The sequence below is a fragment of the Sinohyriopsis cumingii genome, chromosome 17, assembly GCF_028554795.1.
Source record: "Sinohyriopsis cumingii isolate HCF-2022 chromosome 17, ASM2855479v2, whole genome shotgun sequence".
NCBI lineage: Eukaryota > Metazoa > Mollusca > Bivalvia > Unionida > Unionidae > Sinohyriopsis > Sinohyriopsis cumingii.
Window position 1 is genome coordinate 60,982,804 of NC_142977.1, and position 26,150 is coordinate 61,008,953.

Sequence of the window (26,150 nt, forward strand, 5' to 3'; positions counted from 1 at the left end):
GGAATCTCCGTTGTAACCTCATGAAATCCATTATGTTGTCATGAGAAACAAGAGAAGCGATGGAGAGAAAATGAAAGATAAAAGTCATAAAATTCTTCGGTAGAAAGTTAAACATGAAGGGGGTCATACTAGTCATACCGCGAAGTTTGCGGGTGGCGGGGGTGGTGGACTGGGGGTGTTCTTGGAGGTGTTCTTGGAGGTCATCATGGGGTCCTCAGATTTGACAATAACTGCAAGTTTCAGACGGTGACGGGAACTATGTCGTGAGTCGCACCTTCAAACGAAGAATTTGTTAAATTAGTAGTTTTCCGGATCACTGTCATCTTACCTCTGCGTGGGTTTGATTCTCAGGCTCGACTAAGGTGGGTACGTGAAAAAGCTTGCCTGTAGCTTCTCGTGGGTTAGTAGTTCTTTTCGGGATTTTCTAGAGTTCTTCCTCCACCAGTTATACTGGCTGCCATGTATAGCCTATCCTGTGCTGAACAATGACATTAAACCCTGCTACAACAACAACATTCCCCAGCCATAAATAATAATAATAATAATAATAATATAGTCAATCATTGAGTATTGTTGTTCACCTATGTTTTGGTTTATGATAATAGTGCTTTATTAAACATTTATTTGTGAATTGTGATGAATTCTGGGTAGAACAATGTTATTTACTGCCTGTATACATGTTCCTTTTTAATCATTTAAAATACCTGCGATCACTTTCACCTCAGTAAGGTAAAGCTACTTATGATTTCGAGGATGTTTTCTTTCTTCCTTTAGTTTCTTTTCACACATTTAGACAGTCACTCTCGCATAAAAATAAATCTGATATATTATTAATGTACCTCCTTTAAAACAAAAATGAAAATCACAGTTGGCGAAACATCACGTCTTCAAAATTATTTTGCATCGATACATTAGGAAAAGGAAGTTTATGAATGATTACTTTCATAGTTTATTCATTTAAGGCCAATAAGATGTCGTTTCTTTTTATATTGTATTTTGTTGTTATTATTATCTTCCATTTTTTTGTTTGCCTTAATTTCACACAATGTACCATTATCAGTCTCTAAAATCCAATGTACACAAACTCTTACACGGGCATATGGGTATGCAGGTGTGTGAAGGTCGAGAATTACATGGTCGTATAAAATGAAACTGATTGACTGCTCAGAGTTCACTCATTCTCAGATCTTATACCTGAGTAATATATCAATTGAAAGGTTATCCATTCATATATGTTTTTGAATAGCTGTTTTTATACCAATCTGTAATCTATGCACTGTCCCCGTATTTAAAGAAGGTCACCGGAACATGCGAGTTTTCAGTTGATCTCGACTGCGGAGAATCATGAGGTGTCATGGTGTCTTTACATACAACTGTGCTGACAGAAATCAACATATGCTATTTTAGGGACACAATTTGTTTGGGGTCTTTCTTTTTTTTTCTTCAGACGGAAGATATTCATTTAAAAAGTCCAATAATATTATCTTTAAAGTCGCTTTGTTGACATAAAAAAATGCTGGATGTTCCTCTATAAAGTTCGTTTTATTTCATCCTTTATACATGTTGTTATTGTTTGATCTTTGTTTATCTACTAATTATCAATGATATGAGGAACTTGCATGTATACTTTATATATCCACTCTGTCAACTACCCACGAAAAAACAGTTAACAAATATAAGTAACTGAGTACCAAATACGACCAAAGTCCATCACAATATAATACATTTGAACTCACGGAATGATGTTTATTTTTCGCAGAATAGCATTAAAATACATGCAGTAAAAGATTATTTTGCAAATCGTCTAGTCCTGTTTTGTGACAAAAGCAATATATCATAAACGTTTTCATAAACAGAGCTCGTAACATATGAAAAATAAATCTGTCTTCAAGGCCAAATTAGTCTCGTCCTATGATTATTGTCAACAGACCAAGCACAACAATCTGATAATCGTAGACTAAATTAGGTTTTCTTTTCGCTCATAATTGCTTTACACACATTCATTTCTGGTCTTTTCTATATTGAGCAACATGGAGCGTGTGAAACAAAACTGCCAAGTGGAACTTAGCAGCATAGTGATGTGGAAGAATTTTCAGGGATTGGAACATTATTATTTTAAAAGAAAGTGTGAATAGATAGGGAATATGTAATAAATACAAAACCATATAAGTGTGTTTTGTTGGAGTAGGTGAAAATAGCTCGTTTTATACGACTCAGGAACATGTCTCGACCTGAAGGCCTCGACATTCTTACATAGTATCTAACTCGTTCTTTCCGATCGCTCGGAACAAAATACGTAGTTTTGTCGCTCTCTTTTGCTTCTGGGTTGAACGGACCTATTCAATCGCTCTGCACTAGTAGACACAGCGCTTCTTTCATGTACAACAGGTACATGCTCTTTTAGAAGTCTTATAAATGGACTAATAATGGGATTAAAAGGTCCAAGAAAATTACGTACGTTCATTATATTGTCCGATGTACCCATACGCTCCTATTATTGATTCTGATATCAGCATGTACTCTAGTTTATGAACTTGTTTACTTGGTCACAAGATTTCTGGTTAATCCATTTTGGCTAAAATTAGAAACACCTCACTTTTATAAACCATGGGACAAAACTCTTTCTTGAATGTTAATTGTTACGCATTTGACAAAATAACCCCCTGACAAGTTCAAATTCTATGGACAAAACGTGGTTAAATTCTGCTAAGAGGGCTTTGAGTAGTCGTTTAAATATTTTCCTTGCTTGATTAATTGATGTCATATTTGACAGCAGAACTCCTACAATTGTATCAAATTCAAAGGGCCGCATAGAAAAATGTTTTCTGCCAAATTTGATTAAATTCTGTTTAATTTTTATTTATGTTTTAATTTCTTTTATTAACGGCTGTTGAAATGGTTTTCGTCGTTTTACTAATGTCAGCCATATTTGAATATATATGGGTATAACTTGTATTTCAAACTTAAAAGGCCTTTATACCAGAATGATTTTTGTCAAACGTGGTAATGTCTCTTGAGCAGTATTTGAGAAGTTATACCAATATTTGGATATTTAGTAAACCAGTCTTATGTGATGGCGGATTAGTACTATTTGTACAGGCTTGAAAGCACTTCATGATGGGATTGTTCCTCTCAAACTTGGTCAAATTATATTTAGCGGATTTTGAGTAGTCGTTTAAATGATTTTATCTTCAGTTAGAGTGACCATATTTATCGGTCACTTGGCACCATCGCTACCAATTTGAAAGCCTAGCATTTCATTGTGATTTCTGTCAAATTTGGGTCAATAGTGTTTAGCGGCTTTTAAGAAGTCCAAAAAAGTATTTTTTTTTTCAAATTTCAGAAACTATAGCCATAGTGAGTTGCACATTTGTATCATTTTTGCAGTTTTTAAGATTTATTTGAATCGAGAGGCTTTATTAGAGGATGTTATCTATCAAATATGGTTACATTCTTGTGGGGTTTCTTGTTTTTATTTTTTTAAATAGATACTGACAGCTTTATTTGTGTTCAGCAATGGTTGCCATTTGTGATTCTGGATAGGCGCAATTTGCATTATCATACCTGAATGACCTGAATGTCAATAAGATTTCTGTCAAATCTGGTCAAATTATGTTGAGCACCTTTTGACAAGAAGTCATTTCTAAGTGGTTCTATTTTCAGGCACGGTGGCCATTTTTTATGCGTAATCGGCATATTTGCAAATCCTTTAAGCCATGATACTTTCTGTCAAATTTGGTGATGCTATGTTGAGCACTTTTTGCGGAAAATGTCATGCCTAATTTTTTTTATTGTTTTTAATAACGGTGACTGTTTTGGAGTAGATCTGCATCATTTGTACACAACTAAAAGTCTTTCATGCCCCAAAAATTTCCGTCAGATTGGGCAGATTCTGTTGAACGGATCTTGATAATTTTTTTTTTTTTAAAGTTTGCACTTTTCCTAATAATGATGAATAATTATTCACAATAAAATTTCAAAACGTTCGACGGACAACACATGTCTAATGCATTGACGTATAATAATCTCACTTACAGACAGGTTAGCTTGCCTGGGGGTTTAAAGAAAGTTATGTGTGCATTATTAGGAAAGGTAGTGGTTACCGATGTAGTGTCGTGACTAACCTCTTAGGTTCAGGAAACTAATTACATTTTCAACCAAACCATATTCGTTGTTGACGTTGCAACCAGAATGAGTTGTACCAGTCTGGCGCATGCTAAAAGTAGGCAAGAATGGACCATAAGTAACTGTAACATGAAGAGCTGGCAATATTCCCTATCTACCCCTGGATGGCTCGGAATTATGAAAGCAACATTTAAATATACATTCTAAAGCAATACTTAAATCTTCCTTCTAAAGCAATATTTAAATCTACATTCTCAGCATGCAGAATCATTTTTGAAAAAGTTATTTATGTTTTAACAATGTAAAAAAATAAAAAAGAGATGTGTTATCAATACGAACGCATCACGAGTAAAAACAATAATAACACTGTTCATATAGCACAAGCTTCCAGTTATTCTACTCACAACAAAACCACAGCAAAGGTGTTTACAATATACCCCGGCCTGCTTTGCATGGTAATGGTCACCCTTACTTAAGCATTTTAATCCTGAAATCATCAGCCTTTGTTGTCTAATCATGAGTAACCTTACTGTCAAGTTTGCTGATGATAGTATGCAACAAATTTTTTACTGTGAAGGTCACAGTGACCTTGACCTTAAGATGTACAATTAATTAACTGACTTCTTAGTGTCAACAAGGGCAACACATTTTCAAGTTCTGATGAGGGTATGTTTAGTATAAGTTATTGTGTAGCAATATGTTTAATATAAGTTATTGTGTAGCAATAATTTTACTTTCTCCGGTCTTGGCCTTGTCATTTGACGTTCGGATACATAAATCGATCGAATTTACTTTTTTCATTGGAAAAAGATTTCAGAGTATAGGAAGGCAGGTCAAGTAGAACTTTCTTGATGTACAGAAACCATTTTGCTACGGTCGGTTAGTGACCATTACCTTTAAACCTTCAAAAGAGCTACTTGCCTCATGTAGCGAAAGTCACCTGCAAAGTCTGGCGAAATCTTATGAAGCAAATCTCACATTATTACAGGGAAACTTGTTTTTACTGCGGCTGGTCATGTTAGCCTTGACCTTTGACCCCTTACATTCGTATAATTATTTATTTCCTATAATGCCACAATTCGTCAAAGCTGGTGAGGTTATGTGGAAAAGAACTGGACAAAATGCATGCATACCAAACTGTTAATCGATGGATGAATAGGCACGACTGGAATATTATAAGCTACACTTTATAGCAGACCCGTAACAAGAACTAAAGCTGCCAGTAATGTTAAAATCCCCACAAAAAATAAAACAAAAAGCTAAAATCGTCTTGAAGAAAACAGTTTTTTCTTGCAGTTACTCATGGAAAAGTTAGATGTTTTTGTGAAAAAATAGACCTTTAAAGAAAGGTCACCAAGCTTTTCTAACAATAACTTTCCATTACTGGCGTGAATGGCCATTGATAAGCATCTTGATGACATAGACTATTTACCCTGTTTGATCTCGATCCGATCTGATATTGTCCCTAGACTTGCATATGCTCAGCCAGAGATATGGTAAAGGCACAATAGTGCAGATTGTACATAATTGTATGCATTGTAAAGGCCACAACAACTATTTAATATGGCAACTTACAAGCTGAAATAATGCATGAAAACCATGAGTTTGTGAAGATTCGACCAGTGAATTATTAAATAAACGATCGAAAATGCATTTAATCTCATCAATATTCATGAAGCTTCCTCACGATCAAACAAAACTGAGAACTTTATGATACAAGCTTTCATTTCAAATCTGAGTAAAACTGGAGCAGAAATGTGACCGTCAGTGAAAATTACTCTTAGAAAATCAGAAGCAAGATAATCTCATTAATACTGACCTTGCAACGGGTAATGTTAAGTAATGTTAAGTATGAACGAAAATGGATGGAGAATGAATGCAGAATGAAAACACATCAACTTTCAGGATAAACGCAAATGAGATGATCAATGCAATGAAAGGAAAATAAGAATATGAATAAAAAATGCATGAAGATTAATGATAAACTTAAACTAAATGAGAATAAACATTATGATTGAGTTTCAAAATCAAATTTACCCGTACAGATTAGAGTTATGATACTGAATGACTACCTTTTCAATCCAGCACATGGATAAACATACGTAAATACATATATGCACTTGAAGGACATGAGTACAGACAGATATAGACACGGATGGACATACGTACAGAGAGATATACACGTTGATATGCTTGTATGATCTTCAACAAAAAGAACAGAACGAAAACCAACAAGTTTTGTTAAATTCAGCCAAAAAATTATTTCTCAAAAATACAAAGCGAAAATATTAAGAACTTCAAGTATTGTGAATTAAATCTCAATAAGTCCTAAACATTCTACCACAAGATGAAATGTACACAGTTCCTAATGAATTCAAGTGGTGATCCGAATTAATTCCAATTTTGAATGTGATGACGTACCGATAGCCTGGAATGTGGCGATGTGTCGACTGTCCTGATGAATCACAATGATGTAATCCAAAATGTTCTTTAGTAAATTCACAGTAATTCGAAACAACGTAAGGTCTCTAACTAAATACTTTGTAAATAAAGTGTAAAACAGCAGATACACCAGGATTTCCCAAGGGGAACTCCAATGTACTAAATTCAAACATAAGTAAACATATTTACCTCCAGTAATGATCTGAATATATACTCTAAAATCATTGAAAAATATTAGTTATGTAATATGTTCTTTACAAAATAATATCTTTGACAGGTAGAACTTAAACTCAGTTACTGACCGAGGTCAGTTACACAATATAGATATACATAACATATAATCAAGAAGAAAAGTCAACAAACAATACAAATTAAACATAGAAAACTACGTGGGTGAACATATGTACAGACTGATATTGACATAGATGGACATGCCTACAGACATATATCATCATGGATGGACATGGGTAGAGACAGATGCACATGGTTGAGCATGCATACAGATATGCACAAAGATAGACACGTGCAGACAGATATGCACATGGACACCCGTACAGATAGATATGAACAGGATAAACGTGTACAGACTTACATGCACATAGATCACAAACTCAAGGCCCGCGGGCCACATCAGGCCCGGCGTACAATTACATCCGGCCCGAAAGAGAATTTTAGGCAAAAATATTTTTTAATGGCCCTGCGATATAAAGTGCAAATCAAATTCCCTAATTAGCAGCCTTGCCAAACATCCAGCTCTGACAAATTGGCATAAGAGCGAAAATGGGTATGCCAATGATTTTTTATTATTAAAACTTTTTTCTGTTTTAATTTATATTAATGTTTAAAAAAGGTTTAATTTTCCGCTTATTGCATGTTTATCCTGTTCGGCCCGCAACCTTACGTGTGATTTGAGTTTTGGCCCGCTGAGCGATTGAGTTTGACACCCCTGACATAGATGGACATGCGTACATACAGATATTCATAAGGATAGACGTTAGTAAAGACAGAAATGCACATGGATTGGCATTTGTACAGACATGCATAAGGACAGACATGTGTGCAGACAGATATGCACATGGATGGACATTCATACAGACTGATATGCATAAGGATAGACACGTATGCAGACTGATATCTACATGGATAGACATTCGCATAGATATGCATAAGGATATACGTGTGTACTGACAGATATGCACATGGATCAACATTCTTACAGATAGATATGCACGGGATAGACACGTATAAATGCCTATATACACATGGATTGACATGCTTACAGACTTGACAAAATACTTAAAATTCAAAACAGAAAACAACTGCTGTTCTGAAAATCTTTGGATGATTTGCACTCTAACAAAGGAATATATGTCCCCTACATATTAACAATAGTACTATAGAAATTAACAAAACATGACACTTATTTTTGTTTTGTGATCTGAATGTGTTTTAAAATGTGGGTTTGAGATGAATATCTTTCAGAGCATCCCATCTAGAAACTATGATGGTGCACAAGACAGGTGTAAAACATGTGATTAAAGGATCAAGAATATAAGTATGTTAGTAATATTCAAAATTAACTTTTGACAACATTCAATTAATAATTTTGAACTGGGAGAGAAATACAATGAAAGAGAGTGAAGTACCATTCCAGCTTGGTTATCCATTGTCTAATCATCTTAGATGGGTTCCCTGCTTCATCTACTCCCTGTGTTGCCATCCGCTATTCGCATAGCGGAGGGCAACGCAAAGAGAATACGACGCAGGGAATCAGGCTACTGTTCCATAATCATCACGTGGCTACCTCTAGTTTTGATCAGTTGCAAATGATTATGAAATGTCTTTTGATATTATCATTTGGGTCCTAATACATCCATATTCCTTTGGAATGTTACTATTGTCACGCACCGAGAAGTACATAAGCCAAAAGAATTGTTAAATTACTTGCACATATTTGGACGAGGTCATCCTAATGGTATGAGCAAGTATAAACTGGATTGAATACGATGTCACAACGAAAGCTGCGCGTGTTGAAAACAAATTCATACTACCATGTTATTCATCATGATAGACCCGAGCTCTTCTTTTCTTGACCCAGAGTGGTACCTGGCCACCATTGTAAAAGTCCATAGCGATTGTAACAGAGTCAATGTTGCAGGTATCATTGTAAAATATAGCAATTTTAAATCGATGTAAGTGATTTTGCACTAGATTAGTCCATGGCATGTTTAAGTATGCTAGCATCTGAGTGCATTTGGTTCTGACTTTGATCTATCTGGTAACGATGACAGACGAAACTGGACAGGGGTTAAATACTGGGTATTGATTATCGAAATAGCCTGGGGACCTGGGGTCGAAAGGTTGCAGACATAGCGTTTGTACTTGTTGAAGCGTTTGTCGTAAGTTGAAACTTCGCAGAGATCCGTATAGGGAAGAAGCGAGAAAATGTAGAATTTTCGAGACTCTGAAGGGGCATGTATTTTAATGGCGGTTAGATAACCTTGAGATCTAATTGAGACGTTAATGATTTGGAGAGTGGGGTCCAAGGCAAAGTCTCGTGATTTAAAAAATTACTTATACAACAGAGCAGCAGTCCAGATTTTTTTTTCTCGAGGCAAAAGGTCTAGACTCCGGTTGGAATGTTTGTTCTGTTCAGAGGTAAGGAAAATGCGATGAATTAGGATGCACTTATATTATTTTATCAGGAATATAGTTTCCATTATAAAGAGTGTGAGATTAAACGAATAGTATAAGAAACTGGATGACCGATAGAAGCCACTAAAGGCAGCGTGATGCATAAGTAGGCCGAAGGGACCCTGAAAGTGTTACAGGTCATATCGATCCCATGACTGACTGATTGTGGTTTTACAGCGCTCCAGCGTTGTAAGGCCACTTAGCGCCATAGAAAAGGTTATATATAAGATTATTTACAACTGATTAAAGGTTCGTTATCGACCAGCGATAATAAAATCAAACAATTTAAAGCAAAAAATGAAATGTTATGGGTAATATATGAAGATTCCCAATCAACGGGAAATGTAAATGGTGTGTGTCAATGAATAGAAGATAGAAAAGAAACTTAGGATGAACAACAGTCCATACGTTACGTAAAAATACTCAAAGTGATAGCAAACAAGTTACATTTTAGACTAGATGTTTACTCTTGCAAGAAAGTTAAGATGCAAACACGTTTTGTATTTGGATTGGAATACATATGATAAAAGCAGGATTCAAAGGGTTCTAACTTACTTTTGAGGGCATACTGTACAGAAAGCATATCTCTACGAGATGTCCTAAATGCTCAGAGAGAGAGAGTCTTATTCCTTTTTGATGAAATGGATCAAGCATTTTAAGCACGACTTTCTGGCTGAACCATAACAACACAAGCCTAGCCCAGGTAGGTTGCAGGTAGGCAGGTAGGAAGTTATCCAATTAGGGGTCATTGTTTTTATTTTTCCAAGTACGATTTAAAATCGTTATTTTTAATAATGTGAGAAAATGCAATAATGAAAAAGAAATTACAACAATGAACATTAAATGTCATAATTTTTATTATAAAGACTTAAATACAAAAATCATAAAGAACAAATGTGGATATTATATTGTTGTATTAATGTTCAGAACGCGTCTTAATGAAAGTGCTACAACATTCAATAGAACTTTTTTTTCTCTCTCTATATCAAACTATTAACCTATATATATATATATATATATATATATATATATATATATATATATATATATATATATATACATACATACATACATACATACATACATATATATATACACATATATATATTAAACAATTTAACTAAGACAGTCTATCATTTTGATTGTGCTCTTTTTTTTTTTCTCTGGTGAGGTCTTTTTCCGTCCTGAAGGTGTCTTCGTTATATTGATTTGACCATTTGTAAACGTCACTGTTTGTTTATTTTGACCCATGACTTTGAGAAATTTGCGAAATAATGTTTTTCGTTCTTTGGATGCCATCTTGAGTTTGCCTCTTCCAATCAATGATCTTTGAACGTATTTATACTGGGAAATAAAAATTGATTGTAGTACATCTATAAGATCTGATATATCTTTTTCCTTCCAGTTGATTCCAATATTTACGATAGTATTGGCAAACTCAGCATTTCTATTAGTCCGTGGGCGTCTACATCTTTTTACCCTCGAAGGAAAGTTAGTAATAGTACAAGGGGGTTTCTGGCCCAAAACCCTACTTTGTACTGGACGAAAACATGATTCTCCTCCGCCCTCCATGGCCCCCTCCAGTTAGTCTAAACAAATGGGAAAACAACTGTGCTGAGACAACAAAATTTATTACATAGATAATTACCAATTGAGGATATATTATTGAATATCCGCCGTCGTCAAACAAAATAGCGGTTGGATCCAGAAACGTCCCCTTTTCCAAGACTGCTTATATTTCACGCAAAATTTGACAATGAAATTGCTAGCAATTTTACTGCATCTACATTTTTATACATCACGAACAATTTCTAGAGACTTATCGAGACATTTTTAACGTTTCAGCTTTTGCAATAATATAACTCTCATCATCATGACAGAACAAATGCATATTAATTTTATCGCTGATAAGAAAATCAGGTTCAAACATTTTGATAATGTTTCCATTAGAAACTATTGTCTTATTAATGTGACTTGTTTTAGCTCATCGTCTACTGTAATTTGTGTGTATTTGTTTTGCGATATTAGATCACAGAGATTGCCAATAGCTTTAACGAGCTCTTTGTTGATCATTGCTAGTTTTTCAAAATATTCCGAATAATTATTGCAAACCAGAGACAACTTTATCTTGTTTCTATTTTTGAAGTATGTGCTATATTTCTCCTTGTTAAGTATAATCGTCATATGCTTACCCTGAAAGGGAATTCTCTTCATCTTTAACGTGGTATCTTCCACTGCAATATCTTCCACTGTATTTCATATTGCACACAATATTTGCTAAATACAGTTTCTTATATTTCAAAGCTCTGTTTGGTATCATATCAACAAGTAAATCCTCTTTGACTCGTAGTTTTTGTATCAGATCTAGCATGATAAACATTTCACCTCGGAGATAAGCTTGAACTTGATTCAGTATTTTACTCCAAGTCTCTGCTGCTATCTTACAAGAAGCGTTCTTGATCTCATATGTTGGCTCTATTCTTTTATCTATTGTCGATAATATAATAGCTGCTCCAGATACTATCAGCAATGATGGATTTGCTGTTTCTCATGATGATGCTATTCCTGCTCTTGGCAATCGAGATAACACGTTTATGATTCTGCTGTAATATTTTCTGGCGCGTCTGATACAATAAAGTCTTTTTGTGATATTACCTGTAATATTTGATCAGCTCGTTGCTGTCGTTGTCTTAGAGACTGGATGATATATGGTTTGAAGTCGATCACATCTTTTGTAGTCATTGTTGAACTGCGCTAACAAATTTTACATCATAAAATTAAACGTTTTCTTAGCAGCAGCTTTATCAACCAGATCACGAAATTTACTATTAACATGATCAGCAAGAAAATTTATTTAATCATCATACATCTCAGATGCTGTATCCTTGTATCTAGGATAATTAATAAAACTTGCATGATCGGTACAGATGGTAGGTTAAAATGTGGCTTCTTTTGGTTGCATCATTCACATTATCTTCGTGAGCATCTTTTGTTGATTCGATATAACCTCTTGATATTAATAAATCAAAGTTGCTGAAATTTTTAAGTAACACATGTTGTACAAGTATTACATATGATGTTGCAAAGATAAAAGTCCACGTTTATCAACATCCAAGTTGATGTTATTTGCAGGTAGGTTTGGAAACCAGACAGCCAGATCTTTTATATTTTTTGTATTTGTTTTCCGTTAGTAACTTTCCAGCTTCCTTTTTGTAGTCTTTTAGTGAAATATTTTTATCAGAATATTACCTGCATCTAGTTTAACAGGTTTAATAAAATTGTTAAGACTTGTTATATCGTCAAGTGTGTTATAGAATAGATTTTTCTCAGCATCGCTACAATACTCTATCGCTGACTCAATAGCGTTTACTGTTATCAGTGCAGCATTTATCTGTTGCTCAGAATTTTATTTATAGTCAATATTTGTTAGCTAGTTTACCAATATCAGATATCCTGTTGCCAGTGGATTAGCATCATCATGCTCACGAAATATTCTGCGTTTAGTAAAACTCTCATTTATATTGCGAGTTTTTGTTAATCTATGTTTTTATTTACTTCAGCTAGTTCATTAAGTTCATCATGAACTTGTTTTATTCGATCATTTTCTGGCTTTTTTCCGCCGTGCGATTTTGCTTTTACAAGTTTAGATATGTTAATAGTTTTATAATTTTCTTTGTTAATCAACGTCTTTGTCAACAGCGGCGACTCAACTTTTAGTCTCTGCTCCTCACAATCTTTTGGATGACAATATTTACTGATAATATCAAAGTCTCGGATAGCTTGCTTTAGCTACGGACCTCTAATACCTGCAATTCTGGCACAGTTGTCTTCGTTATCTGTTAAACCAAGTGATTCTAAAGTTAAACGTTTCATTTTAGCAATTATTCTTGCAGCTCGTGCTTAATTTGCACTCTCTGGGTCTAGTTGATCAATATTAGCTACCACCAATATTTCTGTCAAAGGATCTAATAAAACTCTTTTGCGACTCCGATCGACGAGGATAAACAGACATTATACATTACATCTACACTAAATCACAACAACCTATGTTAGGTCGTCGATCGCGTACAACTGAAACATTATCAAACCAGGATAAGGACTTCCTGCGCTGACAACATAGAGCTGAAAGTAAGTGTAGTTGTTAACCATGTTAGCATCGGCGATAGTAAACTGTGGACTCGTTGTAATATAAACATCCGTTGCGCTGTACACAGTTATCCATGTGGTATTATCTGTCAATCCTTCTAATCTCCAGTTGTATATGCGACCGACACCAGCATTTAATCGTCCTCATAAATGAAACTTCCAAATTGTAACAGATACGGGGCACTGAATGTTGATCCAAAAATTGTTCGTTTCTCCATATGCTGTCCGCTCGGGACCTACAGATATGGCGCCGTTAAATGCGAAAGCAAAATTCGGATTATTTCCAGGATAATGTGTTGATGCTGTCGTTGTAAAACCTCAACGATTATCTGCCGAATCAACTAGATGTGGAATATAACCGACGTTACTTCGAGCTCGTATTTTGCTGCCAACAACAACACTATCTACGTGTAGTTTATTTATAATATCTGATGCGGCATCAGGAGCATATGTTGACGTTATTTTATTTGTCACCATGTCGATGGCTCCTGTGATTTTGCCTCCTGTTCGCTTAACGTAAAGAGCTTGAGCGGATGTATCTTCAACAGCAACTGCATTATTTGCTGCCACGTCGACGTACGATTTATTTGTCAGATCAAATGAGGATAATGGATAATATGTCGTTGTTATTTTGTTTGATCCCATGTTTAGCGTGCCAGTGATTATGTCGCCGGATTTTGCTACTCGTATTGCGGCATAACCAGTAATCATATCATCGACATAATCCTTGTATGTTAGATTTGATGTTGTTGTAAACGCAGTTGATGTTATCTTGTTGACGCCCATGTCTGACAAATTTTACGTTTTCTACCCAGTTATCTTTGGACAGCTTGCGTGTTATTGACGTTGACAGTAGGATATGTTGCTTCTCGATCTAATACTCGTTGTCCTGACATGATAAAGTTGCCGGTAATTATGTCATCCGATTTCTTGAGATATTTTGTTAGATCAACATCTGTTGTTGTTACATTGTTTCACCGGATGAACTACTGTATAATGTACCAAGTTTTGTGTAGCAGCTCATGTTATTGTAATTGCTGCTGACAAAATATTCTGAAGATGTTATATGATAAGCATAATAAACTTTGATACCGAGCGAGTAATAAAAAATAAACACAACTATAAGCTATCGGACTGTCATTACCTGATAGTCGGACGAACTGGATCTGGCAAAACAAAACTGCTAATGAATCTGTTGCTCAACGACATATTCAACTACGATCGCGTGTATACGATCAATCACCAACAGGACAAATATGTATTGCTGAACGAGTACAACGAAAAGTAAAGAATGAACTTAGTGCTGGCGAAGATATATTTGTTATAAGAACACCAGAAGATCTTATTCCTGTTTCTGAGCTAGACTCGGACGAACATAAGATTATCGTTTATGATGACATCTCGTTGAACAATGCTGAAAAGGCTAAGATCCAATCTTAATTTTCATTGTCAAAGAATCGAAGATGTAATGCAGTTTATCTTGGCCAAGGTATTTACAACGATGATCGTTTTCTCAGAAGAAACACGCGTTGTTTTATACTGTTTAACGGACTCGACAACATTGACGTGCAAAACATAGCACGAATACAATGTGGTGATGTTTCCAGGAACAAATTTGTTGAGCTTTATCATGAAGCCTTGGGGACACAAGTGTCCCATGGGAATCAGTTTTTTTTTTCTTATTCAATAAACTTTCCAGAGATACCAAGCATATGTTTCGATGTGGCATCGATAAAGTCTGAGACTGTAAAGACGTATAAAATTAATATGTGTTACTCACAATAATGGACAAGGCGCGGATAAATCTTCTGAAGAAATATGTGGCAACAAGGTCAGCGTTTAAGAAAAAAGTTGAACAAGAACGTGCTGGACAACAACAAACCGCAGAAGAAGCTGAAAGACTCTTTAAGCCTATCACCGAACCTGAACTTGGCAAGCAGCTCGGTGTTGATAAATTATCACCAGAGGACCTAGAAAAATAAACAAAAAGGTTTGCGAGGACTACTTGAGGAAGGACAATAGAAAATTGCTGAAAATATTGCTGAGCGAGTTGGTGACCCTCATGCACGACAAGCTGAAGTTTTACAAAAAATGAAACAGAAAGATTCGTTATTTAATAACCAATGAGAAAACGAGAAAAACGAAAGATCCTTGAGAAAGTAAGCAAGAAAAAAATAATAGAAAATTATAAAAACACTGTTTACAGAAAAAGTAGCATTTCAGAATATTTTACCTTCGAGTTTGACAAAAGATATGTTAAGTTTGAGAGAGAGAGAAAAAACATGAAAAATAAGATCATGGACTAAAGATGAAAAATATTCTTCTAAAAAAAATGAATAATGTAATACATAAAGTAGATAAGGCTAGAAATTGTTTGGATTCTGCAACGGAAATTAATGATGCTGAAAAAATTATAAAATATTCCGTCAAGGTGTTATTATTGGTATTATTAAGATATATCTAAACGTTTCTGATAGAGTTTTAAGATCTGAAAAAGGTTTTACAGCTTGAAAAAAGTTGAGACAATGGCGAAAGAAATAGAAGATGAGGAATTAAAGAAAATGGCGAAAAAAAACCCAATAAAACACAAGCAGCATAGTATAGAATGTGATAAACAATTGTAAATAGTTTCTGAATATGATACTGTGGAAGAAACATCAGGTAAAGAATTAAAGATCTTTAACTCGACGGCTGATATTACTGATCGACTGGTGCTGCTAATATCACCGAAAGAATCTGGAAATGAGCACAGAAGTCGATAATGCAATTGTCAAAATATGATCATCTAAGATTGAATGGCTCTTTAGCTACAGACGAGTATTATATGTTAGTCAGTGATCTGATTCCCAGCGAATTAATTCGCTAATGCAAACACGCTATTCTGCTTTTATCTGCGAATAACAAACAAAAATGTCGTAGATGAGGCTGTTACTTGATTCGTCTCAGACAGCATCGAACAGCGAAAACTTTTCAGTTTTTTTATAATCCTGTTATCGAAGCTGGCCATGGGAAACAAGCGTCCCCACATCAGTACGAGATCGGATTAGCATCTGCTACTGCCTGGCGCTCTATGGCAAATGTCAAACTAACGTCCCCGACGATTTTACGTTCGGGTTGAAAACTAATGGCGTCATCGACTGGAAATCTGTTAAGACACCACAAGGCGCATACTTCGTCACTGATATCAACAAAACAAAAAAATATCATATAACTGCTGGCTGTAATGGTATCTCATGTGATAATTTCGAGATCAGTTCGAACTACAACGCGTTACGAGCAAGAATAACACTAAAAAATTATTTATTGATTTTAGCGGCCATCATACAATAGGATTATTGCTCGGATTTAACAAACAACAATACGGATCAGATCCGCAAAGCGGATCAACATCTGCGACAGAATTGTATGACAACGAGTCAGCTGTTAACAATATTGATCAACTGTTCTGTTGCATCTGGGTCGTACAGGTGGGACAGGGCCCTTTATGGAGCAAGTACTATCAATGAACCACAGGGCTACATCACAAGGCGCCACGTGAAGTGAGCAGGTCTGTGGAAGAGAATGGATGTGATGTGATTTGGATTTTTAACGTAGCTTTAAAAAAATTTCAGTCATATCGCTACGATGTCTGCACTGTGGCAGTTTATAGTGATGTCTAGCACTGGGGCATCATGCCGTAGACATGTAGCATGATGTCCCACCCAGTCACATTATCCCGACACCGGGCCGACCAGTCCTAACACTAACCTCTTAATGCTGAGCGCCAAGCGAGGCAGCTGTTAGTACCATTTTTGTAAGTCTTTGGTATGACTCGGCCGGGGATCGAACCCACGACCTCCCGCATCCGAGGCGGACGCTCTAACCACTAGGCCACCGGAGCGGTCGAAGAGAATGGAATAAAACCATAAAGAGAAATTACAATAAATACAACATAACACAAAAACCGACTCTTAACATTTAGTCTTACTTCTCTTTCCTACTGTATTCTCACTCTTCTATTTCTATACAAAATTTTAAAAAAACTTTCGAAATTTTGGAAATAAAGAACTAGAAGACAACCTGCTCAAGAGGGGAGAAGTACAATCAATAAATAAAATACGGAACCCACCTTGAGCACAGTTGTCTTAATTGAAAAATACGAGAGCGACACCATATAGCAAACATATAAACCACAAGGGTTTTAATTTCACAACAACGCAAAGCTATCTCGTCCAAATTCAAAATTATACAGCCTCCGAGCAGAGAGGTGATAGGACAACTGGGTTGAGATTTGAACACGGCTAAAGTCCCTACATAGAAACAATATATAGCAAACACAACAAATAGCGCCAACATAGAACACACACGGGACGTAAGAGACCACTAGCAAGGTCACGAAAAGAACAAAGGGAAGGAAAACCGAAATTAGGTGATAGAAATCTATTTCGGGAAAACAACCCTTTAGACACACTAGGGTCATTTGGAATACCCCGACAAAATTCTAAATAAAACTTGTTTTGTAAAATTCTTTTTAATAAAAACAACAGATACAACAAATCATTGGGGGAAACATAAACACATAAAACTACTTTCTCTTTGATTAAGCAGGGGTGGAGGGGCATCTGTCTGGTGCCTCCCCAAATAAAAGAGAGTACACAGCACGAGGTAGCCAAGGACAAACGATTTATTCGTTTAGCCCTGATGTTCCACCTGGATCAGTGATGCAAGTCAATCTGAGACAGATAATATACTATGCTATTAACGTTGAAAATCAAGTATCTCTATCACGATGCCACTTAGTGATCAATCACGTCGTCATATTGATCTTAAGAATGAAATTGTGACTTACTATCTACATCTGCATGTCAGTAACTGACCGCAGTCAATTTTATGAGACATGTTGTATAACAAAATGAAACAACGAAATATTAAGCACAGAAAAATCGCAGGTTTTTTTGGGGGGGAGGAAATACCTTTTCAAAGATAGTTGAAAATATACCTGGCATAGCGCACAAAAGTAGCACCAATCGCGTTAGATGTGTCAAAAGCTTTTGCAACAGGAGCAACATCTGCAGCAGGAACAAATGTCGGACAAAAGATCGCTGATAAAATTAAAGGTGTACTTCGTGTGCAAAGCACACTAAGCGGTCCGGATATAAAACAGGTTATTTCTGAAATAACACCATCATCAGAAACAGGATATGCGATGATAATAACAACAAAAAGCTGTTGTCTCCTGCCGGCGAAAATATTATTAGAAAGGTAATAACATGAGCTAAACCTCGGAGTGCTAGCACTAGACTAAACATTGCCGCGTTTTAGGTAGTTTAAAATAATCACGATTTTGTCTGAGGTTTGCAACAAAAATGGCGGCATCGTTAGATGAGCTCGTGAAAGGATGCGGAAAATTTGATAATTTGACTGATCATTTCAGCAACAAAGCTAGTTCACTTACAAGAAAAGGTATCTTCCATATGAATATCTTGACAAATGGTATAGATTTAATGAAACAAGTTTACCTGACCAGGAACGTTTTAATTCTTAATTAAATCTTGAAAGTGTCAGTGATGACAACTATGTTTATGCTCAGCAAATTTGGAATGAATTTGATGTAAAAATTTTGGTGATTATCATGACCTATATCTGATCACAGATGTGTTGTAGCTCGCAGATATATTTAAAAATTTCAGAGTTGTCAGCGTCAGCAACTACAGACATGACCCAGCCTGGGATTACTCAGCACCGGGATTAAGCTGGGATGCATTACTCAAACATAGCGAAACACAACTGGAATTACTGACAGATTACTCAACTTTATTGAATGTGGGAACAGAGGTGGCGTTAGTTTAATAACAAAAATATGCGAAAACTAATAATAAGTACATGAGCAACTATGATAAGACATTGCCATCGGGCTTCATAGTTTATCTTTACTGCAATAATCTGTAGGGTTATGCAATGTCTGAGCTGATGCAGTGTGGTGGATTTCGTTGGATAAATCCGGAGTGGTTTTTCAGAGAAATGGATAAAACTGTACCAGATGATATTAGTTACTTTGTTGAAGTTGATCTTGACTCTCCTGTTAAGCTACATGACACTCATAACGATTATCCATTTTGTCCCGAATCAATGTTGATCGACTTTAATTTGCTATCAGAGCAACAACGCAATTGTGCTAGCGCTAGTGGTAAATCTGTTGCTGGAAAACTAGTCCTAATCTTCTTGACAAACGGAGATATATTTTCCATTACAAAAACTTAAACAAGCCGTTGACGCTGGTCTGATATTAAGAAAAGTTCATTGCGTGTTAAAATTCAGTTGTGTTCGATGAAAGATTATATCGACTTTAATACTATTCGAAGAGCAGTTGCAACAACAGAATTTGAGAAAAACTTCTTTAACCTCATGAACAATAGCATCTTCAGAAAGACCATGGAGATCGTTAGAAAGCAAGTCAATATAGAAATTGTTAATAACGCTAAGACTCATAATAAGCTTGTAGCATCTGATAATTTTGTTAGTATGAAAATTATTAATGAAAATCTTGTCGTGATACATACGAGAAAGACAAACTTGAAGTTGAATAAACTGGGATATGTAGGTATGTCAGTACAGTACTTGAGGTATTAACGACGTTAATGTACAAATATCATTACGATTTTGTTAAGGTTAAATAGACCTAATGTGGTACTGCTGTTGATAGATATTGACTTGATGTAAAAGATAAAATCTGATGATATTTACCATGAGTTTTACGAACACCCAGATCTGTTTGATCTTTCAGATTACCCAGCAAATACTGGATTTCAATGCGATGTCAATAAAAAGTAGTAGGAAAGTTTAAAGATAAGGTTGCTATTAAAATTATAATGGAATTCACTGTATTGCATAGTAAAATGTACTGTCTAAAATTATCAGATAATAAGGTTAAGAAACGAGCCAAGGGAATACAAATCAATGTTGTCGGTAAGGTAATAGGATTTGATAATTATAAGTCTGCGTTTGATGGATTTAGTCATCATGTTGAAATGATGGCAATAAAATCAAATTGTCACAAAACTGAGACTGATGTCATAATAAAATCTGGTCTTTGCAATTTAGATGATAGGAAATAATGTTCTGATGGCATTAACACATTTGAGTTAGGATACAAAAAATATGATGTTGATTTTACCAAGACAGATTTTTTTAGATCAGTTGCTACATTGAATCACTAGCAATATCATATAAATTGCTGGCAATTCCAAATAAAATTTTGTGTAAAATATCAGATATAAAAATTGTTAGCAATCTCTAGCAATTTTGTGTGAAAAATATAAGTAGTCATATCCTCAACAAAATGTGAAATGTTGTTCCCAGAATGGTCTAAATTTCAATGGATATTACATGTGATCTTTTACTTATCAAGATCAACTCTTCCAGGATCATTGAAAATATCCAGTTGAGCATTTTTTATGTGTAGCTAAGAGCATTGCATAATAATTATTAATCAAAATGTTATTTTAAAACGTGTTCATTACAGGTATTAGTTAGAATAGTACGGTAGAATGTGTCACATCACAAGTATTAATTAGAATGGTACATTAGAATGTGTCAAATAATGATTATTAATTGGAATGGTACATTAGAATGTGTCAGAGCACAAGTAATCAATTAGAGTGACACATTAGAATGTGTCAAATAATGAGTATCAGTTGGAATGGCACATAAGAGTGTGTCACATCACAAGTATTAATTAGGATGGTACATTACATTCAATTATTGATTGGAATTACAAGGTTCTCAAAACTTTATTACTAAATAACTATTTTAGGATTACTGTGTATTCATTTAAAGACATTTTGGATTATATCACCGTGACACATCTAGACTTTAGCACATCAACACTACTGCAGACTATTGGCACATAAATACAACAGACTGGACTTTGGTTGGAAGTTTTGGACCTGTGATAGAACTTTTAAAACTACTACAGATTTCATACTGTAAGCTATTTTTGAAAAATATTTTCCTTTGTATTCTAGAGAAATAAATTATTTGTTGAATTTTACAAAACTTTTTGGTTTTCTCTCTTTTCTGTTACTTAGTTGAAGACCATTGAGTCATAACAATTCAGAATACTCAAAAGTTACATGACAATAAGGATACAACATCAAGAATATAACAGTGCATGCTGCACCAAGGTGTTTGTTTAGTTCTTTCGCACACTCATTCAAAATGGATTAGCCCCAATAGTTGGTACTCTTCCAGCTTCTAAAACATGTGCTCAGAAAATCTTTTTCCTTGTATTTTTGACAATGTATGATCCTGAAGAGAAAAAAACACAAACCAGCATATCATGTGTACACATTATTATTATCGTCAGCTGAAAAAGTGAAAAACTAATTGATTTTCAAAATGTTACTAATGATCTTATCATCTTGTACACCCATTATCAGATTTATTAACCAGTCAAGAGTCATCATCCAAAACCGAAAACCATTTTTCAAAAAACAAAATCTGTTAGAATAAACGATCATTTGTTTCTTCATTTTTCATCTCTCTCTTCTTATTCAGGTCATGAATGTAAAAATGAAGGATATTTCTTTTAGTCAAGTTTAAGATTAAAATTATTTTTCAAGAGATGCTTGTAAACTTATTTCATGATGTTAAGAACTGGTTACCTTAAGCATTTGTTACTTTGACCATTTTAGAGGGGTATTTCTGGATGGACATGATGAATCTCTTCCTCTTTTTCCCTTTGGAACATTTGAAGTCCTTGAATGGGTGTGGAAGAATGTATTATCTCCATCTTTTGGTCATATATATATATATATATATATATATATATATATATATATATGTGATGTGATTTTGATTTTTAACGTAGCTTTAACAATTTTTCAGTCATATCGCTACAATGTCTGCAATGTGGCAGTTTATAGTGATGTCTAGCACTGGGGCATCATGCCGCAGACATGTAGCATGATGTCCCACCCAGTCACATTATCCTGACACCAGGCCGACCAGTCCTAACACTAACCTCTTAATGTTGAGCACCAAGCGAGGCAGCTGTTAGTACCATTTTTTAAGTCTCTGATATGACTCGGCCGGGGATCGAACCCACGACCTCCCGCATCCGAGGCGGACGATCTAACCACTAGGCCTCCGGAGCAGTTATATATATAAATATATATATATATATATATATATATATATATATATATATATATATATATATATATATATATATATATATATATAAAACACAAATTTAGAAAAGGAAGCAAAACAAGTAAAAAACTGAACTGTAATTTGTTGTTGTTGTAGGGTTTAATGCCATTTTCATCACACGATAGGCTATACATGGCGGCCAGTATTAATGGTAGAGGAAGAACCTGGGAAAACCCCGGAAAGAGCCGCCAACCCATGAGAAGCTTCTGGCAAGCTTTCTTACATACCCACATTGGTTGAATCTGAGACTCGAATCCATGCAGACAGAGGGATGGAAGTGATTTGTAATGGAGAGTGCTTTAAACCACTCGTCCACTCGGGGCCATAGTTGTAATATGTATATAATATGTATGCAATAGGCTAAATTATAAGCACATACAAAGCCTACTGTTTAAGTCACTTCTTGATAATGTCTCCTCCAAAAGTTAATGTTATTCTTGCTTTCATTTTAAAAAATTGGGATTAGCTCTGTAAATATTCACCAACCCAACAAATACTGTCATTAGTGATGGCAACCTCTTTTGTGTCTGTCGATATCTTCAGGTTTGTGCTTCACCAAAAACTTGCATGATGACCATCTCTATCCGACACCCCTCTCCTGCACACACACCCCTCTCCTGCACACACACCCCCATCTATTAAAATACATGTTTCTCTTATCTTCAACTGTAACAATTTACATACTCTGCTATTTCATTTTCTATAATTAAAAATTACCTTTATGTAATATTTAATTAAAAACTGACATTTGTTACTGTATAAAGTGAACCAAAGAGTACAATACCTATATATAGCCTGCCCAACATAAAACTGTGGATATCCATAAAATGTATACAGTTGCTTATGTCAAGCCATCAGCATGTAGGTTATGAGTGCTGATCTACATAATTTTAAAGATCAGACACAGACAATCATTTTGAAAGAACATGTAATGGCTGACATATCACAATTCCATCCAGTAGCTGGCAGCTTTGGAGAAAAACAAAGAGAGGAAATCCAGCATGTGGTCTGCAGACATACATCCTGAATGAACTTGTAATACCTGACATGTCGCAATTCCACCCAGCAGTGAATGAAAATGGGGCTGGGAAAGTGTGTGTGTATGTGTGTTGAAATCCAGGCAATGCAGTCTTCAGGAAAATATGCTTGAAATATTAATAAAACCTCAATCTCATTCTACATGACACCACAACATATTAAGGAAGCATTTGAAAATTGCCTGTACATCTCATCTTCATGTTAATTGAAAACTTGGTAATAATTTCAGAAACATGGATGATTTAAGGCCTGGGCATATTTCAAACTATCAAACTTTACAGTTGCAAAAGAAACATTGGTATAAAAAGACTAAGCCACAACTATTTCAGTACAGGGTAGAGTAAAATGGTATTCACATCACCACTCCACATAATCATTCATCGTACATAAAAATGGTGCACAAAATTCTATGAGGCATAGCACAGAAATTTGAAGAATACTTACATGTAGAACTCATCACACGGCATCATTTCCCAACAGGGGACACTTTTGCAACTCCTATACAAGATTTATAGATTACTGCATTTATATGGGAAAATATGAACAAGTTTTTTCAGATGTATACTGCACAACAGATGGTAGTGAAGTATCCAACAGAGAAAATGAGTTCATATTTTCCCATACAACTGCAATAACCTTTCTATTATATACTGATTTTCTTATTCTACCTAAGGCTTATTATATAAAAGAATACACTAAAAGAAAGAAAGTAACTAAATTTATGCTATATTCCAAAATAATTACACAACCGCAGATTCATCAATACACATCAATAATATTAATGCACACATAATTTCGCACGGCAAAATATGAACTTAGTCACAAGCTCGTCATCACTTTAAAAAGAATTGTCCTTTTGATCTACCGTACCTAAAATTTAAATTTAGAGTCATACTGTGAATGAATGCACATTGCAACAGCTTTTCCAGAAGGTCTGGAATACATGGATTTACAAAAAAGAAGTCCATTCTACTCAATTCTGCTGATAAATACATTAAGTACATCATTTGAGCAAGGAGGAATGTGTCTTGACCCAGCTGCATGTGTGGTTCTGTTCTGTTATTGAATGTTTGGAATCATAATGTGGGAAAAATACGAACTCTTTCAATTGTAATTATCAAAATGACACTATAGACTATGACATTCATTTCATTTTCAATGCAGTAAGGAGAATTCTATTTCACTTGGAATGTAGTGAAAATTACAGTACAATTTTGAAATGTGTAATCAAGCTTCAGAACCCACGACAGCTCATGTAATTCATTTCTGCTGAAATAACAAAGTACATTTTGAGGAAATTCAATTTTGAAAGTGATGTCAAGTGTGTGACTATGTTACATTTCTACTCCCATTCTAAAATTAAGACAAGGTGACTTTTTAACCCATGTGGAATGAAATCTGCTCTCTTGTCGATTCTGTGCTAATGCTTGTTTTATTCCATCATCATGTTCAGTCAGTGATTACATCTGTATCAAGTCACTTATTACATAATATATCATGTCACTTATTACAACTATATCAAGCACTCATTACATATATATCAAGTCAATGAATACATCTATATCAAGTCGATGATTACATATATCAGCATAAAATGGGACATTCCAAACATGTTTTTCATGTACAATTTAAGTACTTTAAAGATCATATAACAGTCACATTTCCACAAAGTTTATTCTGTTGAGTTGTATCTATCTGGATTGAGTTTTGATGCAATGCTTCTGGTGTCCTGTAGTCAATAAGCTACAATTACTTCTGACTGTTGTATTTGTTTTACTCTGGATTTGAACAATTAATAGTCACAAATCAGGATTTAATGTAACCTATTTCAGTGCATGACAAACTGGAAATGTAGACTTCAAATTCAATCCAAGTAGACAAAATAAGAAGCAACAGAGAAGTTTCATGCAAAGTGGTGATAAATGGTCAGTAACGTATATCAATCATACACAAGGAAAAAGCCTGGAATGTCTCCATTATGCTTATATATCTTGTCAGTGTTTGAATATGCTGATGGCAGGCCTAATAATTTTTTTTTCAACCACTCATCCTGGACAAGGGGTTTCAGAAAATTCACATGCCCCACTTTTCACTTGTACCAATATTTCAATCTCTTGTCTTAGGTTTGATGAGATGCATCTTAATCACTACTAGAAACAAAAGAAACAATGTGCAACATGTTTATTTCTTCAAACAGCTGAATATTTTTCGATTGGGTAGTCGTAATAATTAGACTGAATATATGTAGCACTATATTAATTAGGTCTCACTGGTCAGTTTATCTGGTGAATTTTCATCCAAACAATGACCTATTACAGAAAAATGAGAATAATTTTACATGCATGTGAGGCTTTGACTGCGGCAATCAGGTTAATTCCTTATACAACTGGTGGCTTTTATATTGAACCAACACTGCCACCAACCCCTTGTTCTTACATTCATTTCTGACAGCGAAGAGCTATTTTGAATATTTTCCTGTGACATGGCAGCTAAAAGAATCAGCGTGTGCCTTA

At 35.0% G+C, this 26,150-nt stretch overlaps 1 long non-coding RNA gene across 1 annotated transcript; it reads right to left on the reverse strand.

Annotated features, from left to right (window-relative positions):
- Positions 1-10,401: 10,401 nt before the first annotated feature.
- Positions 10,402-13,803, reverse strand: LOC149779060 (uncharacterized). Its single transcript, XR_016415367.1, has 2 exons — positions 11,454-13,803; positions 10,402-10,850 (listed from the first exon to the last, which is right to left on the reverse strand). It is a non-coding gene; the product is annotated as an uncharacterized LOC149779060 (long non-coding RNA).
- Positions 13,804-26,150: the final 12,347 nt, after the last annotated feature.